Source organism: Astatotilapia calliptera, chromosome 20, assembly GCF_964374335.1.
Source record: "Astatotilapia calliptera chromosome 20, fAstCal68.1, whole genome shotgun sequence".
Classification (NCBI taxonomy): Eukaryota; Metazoa; Chordata; class Actinopteri; order Cichliformes; family Cichlidae; genus Astatotilapia; species Astatotilapia calliptera.
The window spans coordinates 37,141,173-37,152,039 of record NC_137441.1 but is presented as its reverse complement, the minus strand read 5'-3'; positions in this window follow the sequence as shown (position 1 = coordinate 37,152,039).

The following is a 10,867-nucleotide window of genomic DNA, read 5'->3' as shown; positions in this document are numbered from 1 at the left end:
GTCTTGTGTGTGCACTCTTTTCACAAGCGGCTATATCAGGTACCACGGTGTTAAAACTGTCACCATCTGTGTGTTTTTAGCACTCTGATTCCCATCCAGTCTCCAGCTTAGCTTTTAGCTCATCACTCGTCCTGTGGTTCTTAATGATTGTTGGAGCACTACAGCGTGCCGTCTGCCTAGGGAAACAAGCTAAGACTAACTAAGGCAGTGTGTTAACCTGATGCATAGTGCACTCTGCCATCAGCCCCGAGGCTAGGTTAATGAGACACAATTAAATTATAAAGGCATCCTGCTGTGCCACTTCTTTTTATACTGCTTGGATGGGTCTGCATTAGATGGCAAGTGCCCAAAACACGCATTCTGGAAATGGTTTGAAATATAACTAAATTCAAAAACCATATTGAGGGGAGAGCAACTAAAATATACCAGGTGTTACCGACTGACCGTACAAGAACCGAACTCGTTTGGTACATTGCGCTGAAATGTCAAGCTGAAGACATGCTTTGCAATCAACGGGATGTTTAGCAAGCTACACTTCACGAGGAGGGTGTCTGTAAGGCAACAAATACATAACTGCCAAGGAAAATTGTTTCCACTGTCCTGATCGTGCTGTTCCACTCGCTATGTCTCTCTCTCCCATGGTGCACCAGTAAAACCAGTCACCCATCCCAGCAACAGTCCAATGCAAGTCTGCAGACATGTTACAGACTTGCACAAATAACTCACTGTCTGCAGAAGAGTTTTTTTCCTCCTTAAAGTCTGAAATGAAGTTGAGTGGAAGTTTATTTGGGAGTGTAGAGCATTTTTGGGTCCTGTCCATTTCTATAATGTGTGGATAGTATTTCATTTCACTTCAATCCTGGAGGAAAAGATACAAAAAAATGTTACCTATGAAGAGAGCGTTGGGTAGTCGTGGAAAAGATGACACAAGCTGTACACGCAGCATTTATGAGAATTTTTGCATTGCTCTGTGTGCGAGCACAAATGTCTTATTTTATGTGCGCGTGTGTGCGTGTGTGTTCAGCCTATGGATGTGTATTTGTGTGAAAGCGAACATTCATGAATGTGTATGTTGGATCAGGCTGTTGAAGCTCTCTGTACACTGGCCCTTATAAGGTGCAGGTGTTTTCAGTCAGACCGTGGTTCCTAAGTCCTCACCCGAAGGGTTTTAAGAGACTGACATTCCTTTTAGACCTGTCCCCCTGCACTGTAGCTCGAGGGAGACGGTGTATTAACTTAACCTACTGCAGCCACCAGCTCACTGACTTCTTTTACTGTTTTGGCACAATTCTACAGAACTTTGCAGCACAGCAAGCAGATATGCACATTCTCCCTGGATAAAGCTACAACCGTCATCAAATGTGTGCACAACAAAGTCAGACGGCACAACATGTAACGTGTCACATCATCTGCTATTTCAACATTAGACTCAGAAAAGGAGTGATGACTGGAGAAATAGGTGAGGGAGGGTAGGACGTGGTTGTTTTCTGCATGATCGTAATATATGGCTGTCCCTTGGACCGCATTGGGCTTTAAGAGAGCACAAATCTCAGACAAAACACACTCTGAAGCAGCTACACAGACATGACTTCCATCTTTAAGCATGTTTTAAGATGAGACTGCGATCTAGCAGAGGCAAACCCACATCTGTGAACTGACAAAGAAAGGGTGACTCTGGCAACTTTTGAAAGTACTGCTTGAAAATTGTGTGTTTAGCTCTTTGTGGCTCCGGTTCAGCTTGAGTTGTAGAGAGTGGCAATGCAACACCATCAAATGAAAAAGAAGCATAAGACGGTAGCAGAAGCTTTCAGCGGTATCCCAGAGTAACACGATCTCTCCTCAAGGGAGACGCAGCATCCTCAACTTGACTGTTTAAAACCCACAAACAGCAGAGAGCACAGATTACAGTGAACAGTGTTGGCTTAACAGACTAACAGCTACACGTCACATCATACGTAGAACTGTGACAGGGCAAAATAAAATGAAGCCACCCTGTGATGCTCAGATAAGCTTTCAAACACTGCAGGTATACTTTTTGACGGATATACACGCATTTAGACATCTGACAAACGTTGTTGGCATTCGTGTGTGAAAACTGTGCACTTTCTGGTTTTCTGTTATAAAACTCAAAAATATGAGTGTGCTGCTAATGTCCATAGCCACAGATTTGCGGTGTAAGATTTGGCCTGACGCATAAACCTGTCTGTGGACAAAACTTTTTTCTTTTAAATGCTTTGGGAAACTCGGTCACGAAAGGGTCTTAAACCATATATCTGCTAAGATAAGAACGATCTTTCCACGGGTGTAGATCACACTTAAAGAACTCTACCTGTACTCCGTTTGCCTTCCTAGCGCAGACATCCACTCCTGTGTCTAACAAATCAAGCTGTGCAAATGCCACGGTGCAGCGTGAGCTCAAGAACAGAGAGCTATATTCAGTGCTCACATTTGTTTTATTGATAGAGACCTGAGGTGAAAATTCCATATTTCTTTTATTACATGTCGAACTGCTAAGAATGTGAGCTAAAACATCCCATATGCAGGCGGCTTTCATTTCTTTTTATATAAAGTGTTCTTGATTTATGAGCCCACAATGTCTTTTTCCTGCATGAAATAAATTATGGAGGTGAATTCCCCCCCAATGAAAAAAAGGGGGGGGGGGTGAGAGACTGAGAGGGAGACAGCGAGACAGCGAACCACAGGGAGTGCACAGAGAAAGCAGTAGGGAAGTCCTCGATCCAAAGTGACACCATCTGCCAAGTTTAAGGTGCGTATCTGCCCTCCAGGTCCTTATAACAAGTTATGAATATGGAAAAAGAAGGTCCGCTCAGCTGCTTAACAGCTTTACTGTTTGTCTTCCTGTGCTTAGCTGGGAAATTAATAGGGAAAGTGGGTATTCATTGAACATTTACAAAAATAAACTCTGGTGAATTTTATCTAGGAACACGGTTCATGTTATGAAAACATTGCATGTGTTCAGCTTGCACATCCACACCAGCTGAGTGCCCCGTCCAGCTTTGATTCTCTCTGTGCGCTATTGGAAACCATTATGTTGCCAATGCTTTCAGATTTTTGGTTCGTATAAACGTGTTTCAAAGGATATTTATACTTGACGTCCATTCTTATTCATTCAAAAGTCATGGCTCTCTGCTCTGTGAGTCGGCACAATCGTGTTAATATTAAGAACTGTTTTAGCTAATAATATTTCCTATGACTAACCACATCAGGCAATAATTGCACACACGCATTCAGGAATAAGAACTCAGAAATGGCCTAAAAACTGATACACAGAGGATACTTGCATCCAACGACGCATTATCAACCACCCTCCATTGTGACTCCAATCAAGCTTCCTGAACCTTGATCTGGATACACCTTCTAAAGCTGTTTGGTTTGGTGGTCTGAATAGATGAGCATATCTTCCTTTGTACCAAGATGTTTTAAGTTTGAGTGCTCCACACTGTAGTGGTTAACACATTTGCATGCCACATTAAAGACACCCAGTTGGGTTCCGGGTGGGGACACATATCAGGAAGGGTGTCTAGTGTAAAAATCTCCCATAAGAAATATGCAGATACTGCTGGGACCCCTTATGAACTAAGGGATTGCTGAAAGAAGCTTCTCGGGTTTTTCTTGGTACTTAGAGGTGTGTTTTATGGTTGTAAATAGCTGTAAATAGCAAGACACATTCAAAAGATATGTAGATAGAAATGTACACACACATGACTCAGTACCTGATTTAAATACCCAGTACTTTTGTAAATACCATAGAAAAGAGACAGGGTTTTGGCAAGAGGTTCCCCAAGTCTAACAAGAAAATACACCTAAAAATGTATGATCTCAGGGTGCAAAAAAAGAGGGAAAAAGAGCAATTGCAGACCTGCACCTAAGCAATTTACATGTGCTTTCACCTTCAACTGACTTTCACCCAAGGGTGTAATTTACATTTAAACTGTGGAGGACACATCTGGGAAATACTCAATGCTCCAAAATAATTGTCTCATTCATGCTCATAATGCAATGCGCATACCCTGTAACCCCTCGGCACTCAACACAAATTAGTAGTATATAAACATCATTTCTAAGTCACAGGGTTGGACTTTTTGTAATTTGACATCCTGCCCTGAAATACGTATAGAGAAATTGGCAATACACTCTAATTCTGATTTACTCAGTGTGTTTAAAGAGCGATTTAAAAGAAGACCTTATCACTCATAATGAATTTATTCCATGTGTAAAAAAGGAATAAATATTCAAACTTAAACAGGATGTATGAGTAAAATTTGTCAGCAGTTCCATCTTGACAAAATTTCCCGCAATGCTGAATTTAGAAAAAATGTCTTAGCATATGTACAGAGACACCAAAGCTCTCCTTTATTCCAGCCACCCTTCGTTCATGCATGCACATTTAAAGAACATCAGAATTTATTTCAACAAAATAAAAATGCTTTTTCCCAACATGCACGTGCTCTCACTTACTTACTTACGTCCTTCTTCTCTCTGTATCAGCCAGTCTTTTCTTTGGGTGATATTTTCCTTTAACAACTTAACATTTCACAGTTTCCTATCAAGCTGCATTTATGCGTTTATGCTTTCAAAGCAATGTAGACTCTTAGAAGTAGCAGAGATCTGGTGTTTTAATGTAGCAGGCATTTAGTGTTTGAAAACCACACACACTGTTTACACCAGGGAGACTGTTAAAAAAAAGTATATAAACAGATGCTGGCCAAAATTACTCTTCTGACTCAGCTTGTTACCCTCACTCCATAAATACTTAGTTTATTAGGATCAGGCCCATTTCTCTCCATCAGTACAATCACGAGGCATTTGGCTGGTAAGGCAGGGCTGGGCTGGTTTGAATGGTCTGCAATTATTTTCTCAGATAAGCAGCTCCAGGCTCGAGAGCTGGGAGGCACTCCCATGCCGTGACATAATATATGCCATTATTATTGTGTCTTCTATATCCTATAGTTTGCTCCTTTTTTCATTCTGCAGGGAGAGTCCTCCCCCTTTCTACAAGCATCTCTGTCTTGGCAGCTGCATGTTCCTGGTTACTGGTCGGCGGTTACATGGTCCCACCAACGTGCTGAGTGTTATATTGTTTGTTGTCTCTCTGTGCTCTTTTTTTTTCTGTCCTTTCTTTTCCTCGCGTCTACATGGCCACTCACTTTGAATCTGGTTCTGTCTGAGGTTTCCTCCTGTTAAAAGTTTTCCCCCTCTCTTTTGCCAAATGGTTGCTCATAAGCAGTTATTGGATTTGTATCTATAATGTAAAATTTGTGTAAACAAAATCCAGTTGAAACTTAAAAGAACGAGACAAAGGTTTGAACAAAGCAAACTCTTTTTACATCATTTAGATTCCCCAAAGCAGCTACTCTTTGCTTTGATGACAGCTTTACAGACTATTGGCAATATCTTTATCTTTACCATCTTCACGGGGTGGTCACCTGGGATTGTTTTCAATTAACAGGTGTTGACCTAAACTTAACAGAGGTGGAATGAGTTGGACCGCAGGGTTAAGGAAAAGCAGCCAAAAAGTGCTCAGCATATGTGGGAACTCGTCAAGACTGTTGGAGAAGAATTCCAGGTGACTGCCTCATGGCTGAGAGGATGCCAAGACTGCAAAACAAAGGTGGCTAATATGAGGAATCGAAAACACATTTTGATTTCTTTACATTTTTTTCTTACTACATGCAGTCAGATCTGTTAATCAGAGCTTTAATTACCTGCAATATTTTTCCACTGTTGTCCAGTGCTGAGAACAGTAATTATAGTTACAGTGAGGGCAGTCCCATTGATCAAAATGGAAATCTGAGATAAAGCAGGAGGAACTGAAGCGTATAAAGGAACTCTTCAAAACCATCCGCAAGTGTTTACTTAGATAATCTAGACATCTTTAGATTTAGTTCTTTATCTTATGTTTGACTGCTTTGAACCACCTGAGATTATAGTTAAAGTCTGTCCTGAAACATAGCTCTCTATACAAACTGAAGCTAGAATCTCAGCAGAGCTGCAGTTCAAAGTCACAACAAGTGGGAAAAATATACTTATGTGAGGAGGATTTTTGATAACAACACTGAAAACGAGTTTTTTAAGTAAAAAAAGTTGTGGGATGTTGTTCCACCCAAATGTGTTAAGCAATTCCTAAAAAACCGACTGTGCACTGTAAAAAAATTGTAATATAAAAGTATTTTTACTGTGTATTTTACAGTTTTGTACTGTTCTTCTAGAATATCATTAAATTTACAGAAATAGACTGATTTTACATTTCAAATGTAAAATAACATAAAATCATTGTAAATGTAATAAAACATAATTTTATTGTTTGTTAAATGTATTTGTCTGTACGTGTGCATATGCAGATTGTTAAAATACATTCACAAATGCATCATAATTTCACAAATATTTGTCTGTTATTTGAAAGATTGTACTGTTGAATTCAAATGTAATGCTATGGAAAAATATATAAAATTATTCTTATAAACTTTTTTTAAAATCAAATAATGTTATTTAGGGCGATCGTGGCTCAAGAGTTGGCAGTTCGTCTTGTAATCGGAAGGTTGCCGGTTCGAGCCCCGGCTCGGTCAGTCTCTGTGTCCTTGGGCAAGACACTTCACCTACCGCCTACTGGTGGTGGTCAGAGGGGCCGATGGTGCGATATGGCAGCCTCGCTTCTGTCAGTCTGCCCCAGGGCAGCTGTGGCTACACCTGTAGCTGCCTCCACCAGTGTGTGAATGAATAGTGGAATTGTGCAGCGCTTTGAGGGTCTCGAAACGCGCTATATAAATGCAATCCATTATTATTTAAACCAACTGTTAACTGTATATTTCTGTACATTAAAGTATTATTATTCATAGTGCTGCATTCATTGACCTTGTTTATAGGTAATTTCATTGTTTAATCACATTAAATTGTTAAAGTTAAAGTTATTTTCTGTTATTATTTTGGCGCCCCAGCTGCTGGAATATTACTGTTTTTTAGGATTTTTTATTTTTACGGTGTGTTTTACTCTAAATTGTAAAACTGACTCAATAAAAGAAACTGAAAGAAACATTTCATTGAAATATCACATATAACACAAATAACTAAAATGCAAGTTAAAAATGAAAATAAACGTTTTTAGTGTTTTGGCTTTTCATTGAGTCAGTTCAACATTTTTAAGTAAAATTCAATCAAATGTGTTATTGCGTGGAACAACTTGCAATAACACATTTAAATTTCAGTATGCTACAATATATATACAGTGTATGGATTTTTGTGTCTGCCCATGCTTGCGATAAATATTTATTCTTGTACACAGGACTGTTTTGCCGTGAGTTGGGGTTAATGGCTACATGACTAAATGACTACAGACCCGTGGCTCTGACATCTGTGGTCATGAAGTCTTTTGAGCGCCTGGTTCTCTCCCATCTCAAGACCCTCACGGCCCCCCTCCTGGACCCCCTGCAGTTTGCATATAGAGCCAACAGGTCTGTAGACGACGCCATCAACATGGCCCTACACTTCATCCTGCAGCATCTGGACTCCCCAGGAACCTACGCCAGGATCCTGTTTGTGGACTTCAGCTCTGCCTTCAACACCATCCTTCCAGACCATCTCCGAGGCAAGCTTTCCCAGATGAATGTGCCTGATCCCATCTGCCGGTGGATCACTGACTTCCTGACGGACAGGAAGCAGCACGTGAGGCTGGGGAAGAATGTCTCGGACTCCCGGACCATCAGCACCGGCTCCCCTCAGGGCTGTGTTCTTTCTCCTCTGCTCTTCTCCCTGTACACCAACTGCTGCACCTCCACCCACCAGTCTGTCAAGCTAATCAAGTTTGCAGATGACACCACCGTTATTGGGCTCATCTCTGACGGGGACGAGTCTGCCTACAGGAGGGAGGTTGAACGTCTGGTGTCCTGGTGCAGCCACAACAACCTGGTGCTGAATGCCCAGAAGACAGTGGAGATTATTGTGGACTTCAGGAAGCACACAGCTCCACTCCCCCCATCATCCTGACTGACACCCCCATCACCTCTGTGGACTCATTCCACTTCCTGGGTACCACCATCACCCAGGACCTGAAGTGGGAGCCCACCATCACCTCCGTCATCAAGAAAGCCCAGCAGAGGATGTACTTCCTGAGGCAACTGAAGAAATTCAACCTGCCAACACGGACGATGATGCAGTTCTACACTGCAATCATCGAGTCCATCCTCACCTCCTCCATCACCGTGTGGTACGCTGGAGCCTCTATCAGGGACAAACAGAGACTGCAGCGTGTTGTGCGCTCTGCTGAGAAGGTGATTGGCTGCAGACTCCCATCTTTGCAGGACCTGTACACCTCCAGGACATTGCGGCGTGCAGCTCGGATCTCAGCTGACCCTTCTCACCCTGGACACAGTCTGTTTGACCTGCTCCCCTCAGGCAGGAGGCTCCGGTCCATTCGCACCAGAACCTCTCGCCATAAGAACAGTTTCTTCCCCTCTGCTGTTGGACACATGAACAATAACCATATGACTGTCCCCGCCACTAACACATGACCCTACGCTGTGTCACTGCATCATTCCATGTTTGGCACTGATCACCACCTGCACTCATGTATATATCTTTCTACGTAGCACTCTTAATTCTTATTCTCATGTATATCTCTTGTATATCTCATGCACATATCTTTCTACGTAGCACTTTTAATTCTTATCCCTACTTTTATTTTTTTTCATGTCTATTTAAGTGCTATTTATGACACCATGTTTGCACTGAAGCACCGCAGCAATTTCCTAATGTTGTAAACCTGCTCAACATTTGGCAATAAAACCCTTTCTGATTCTGATTCTAATGTATAAGATTAACAGAGCAGTGGAGGAATTCACACCCAGCTGTGGAAATAAGTTGCAGTGAGCGAGAACAGAATGAAAGCCTATTCACGAGAGAATGAAATAACATACAGTGAATGAGGTGGAAATAAAGTTCACAAGTTTAAGTGGAGGACGCTTTCAGAAAGGGAGGAGGGAGAAGTAGTCTGCAAGCACACAGTAGCAGATGCTGATTTGTGATTTCGCTCACACGTTTTATAAATGATGCTGGCCTTTCAGAAAGATTAGTCCACATTTCTACACTCAAAGAGGCAGAGGTTAACTACCAGTTTGGAAACACACACTCTTGTTATCCGTAGCTTCCTCGTGACTTCCTCTCTCTTGGCCATTGTCTCCTTTAAACTCAACTTCTTGGCCTGACAAATCAAATTGTGTGTTAGTTCCTTTTCCTTTCCAAGTAATGACACACTGCAGGGTTTTTCTATTACACAGCTCATTAATAATACTCTTTATACACTCGCAAGCAAGCAATATTAAATCACAAACACACACACACCCACCCATAGACATGCAATCATATGCACATAAAGCCTCTGGGCTATGACGAGATCATGTCTCAAGTATATAGCAGCTCTGATTATTTTTAATTGCAACATGGAACTGCAATGGTTACATAAATGACAGCTCTAATCAGCTTGCTCCCCGGGACTCTCTTCCAACTCCAGCTCTTGAAAAACAAACAGACGGCGTCACATCCCGGCTCGGCTCGACCACAAAACACACATCGGCACCCAGCATTACTTGCTGTGATGTCATACAGTTTAATGGCTCCAGACAGTTAGTTTGAGAGAGAACAGGAGGACTGAATACATGCAGCACATGGAAGTGCATACTGTGCACATAAGCATAAAGGTGTTGGCACAAGTGCTCATGTGCACCCTGACATGTGCAGATACAGTGAATGGATGTGATGGTGGTTAGAGTAAGAGCGAACAGCGGACTTAGAGTCAATGGCAAGCCTTTGGATAGTTCTAGGGTCAAGAGGGTAATGATGGGTGAGGGAAGGGTTAGAAAGGAGTGAGAAATGGGGTGTGTGAGGGACACTAGGGCATACAAATGTCACATGGCTGCAGAGATTGTTTTTGTCAGGGCCTGTGGTTGTAACCTTAGCCTTTCTTTCACTGCTCTGCTATGTGAAATAAGGGCGTTGAAATCCCTAGGCCAACCTTACACACAACATGGGGCTCATCTGACCAAATTTGCACGTATAGACGCGTCTTTGATTCACAGGCTCATTTAATATACAAGAATAGAAAAACTATACAGGACATAAACAACATATAGTACATGTTGACGTATACTGTGTGGCTATTTAACATGCACCACACGAGAAAAGCAAAACAAGCATAGCACGTGCATGCAACACACAAACAAATGCAAACACTTGCACATGTGCCAGTAAGAGCGAGCATTTAGCTCTGTCTACACAGAGTTCACAGAGGGTTAGCCTGAGCGGCTCTCTAGCTCGGTATAAAGATACAAATCAAACATGACAGATGGACACACACACACGCATGCACGAACCTCTATAAAAGTTTGTAATGCAACCGCACCATGCCCAGAGACGCCACGTACCGAAAAAACACTACATCAATTATCATATCAACATTCAGCCTTCATCGGCACAGCGGGATTTATACCACGCTGTGGGGGGAGCCAAACCCCCAATCGTCCCTAACTCATTGATCGGTCCTTCATCCAAGACAAATATGCTGATACTGATGAACTGTGATTCGAGGAAATGCTAAAGTGCTCACAATACTCACAGCGGTTCCCAGTCCCAACACAATATAGAGACCTGGGGACAAACCAAGGCTGGGAGCCAATGGCGTTGCTTGCTTTGGGCTATGGTATTGTTCGACCACCTACCCGGCTGCAATCAGACCGCCTTTTCCCTCCATTGCCTCCCTGACCTCCAATCTAGCTTTCCTACTTTCCCTGCTTACCCTCCCCTCTCTCCTCGTCCACACTCCTGACTGTCCATTCTGTTAAGCTGCACACTGAAAACA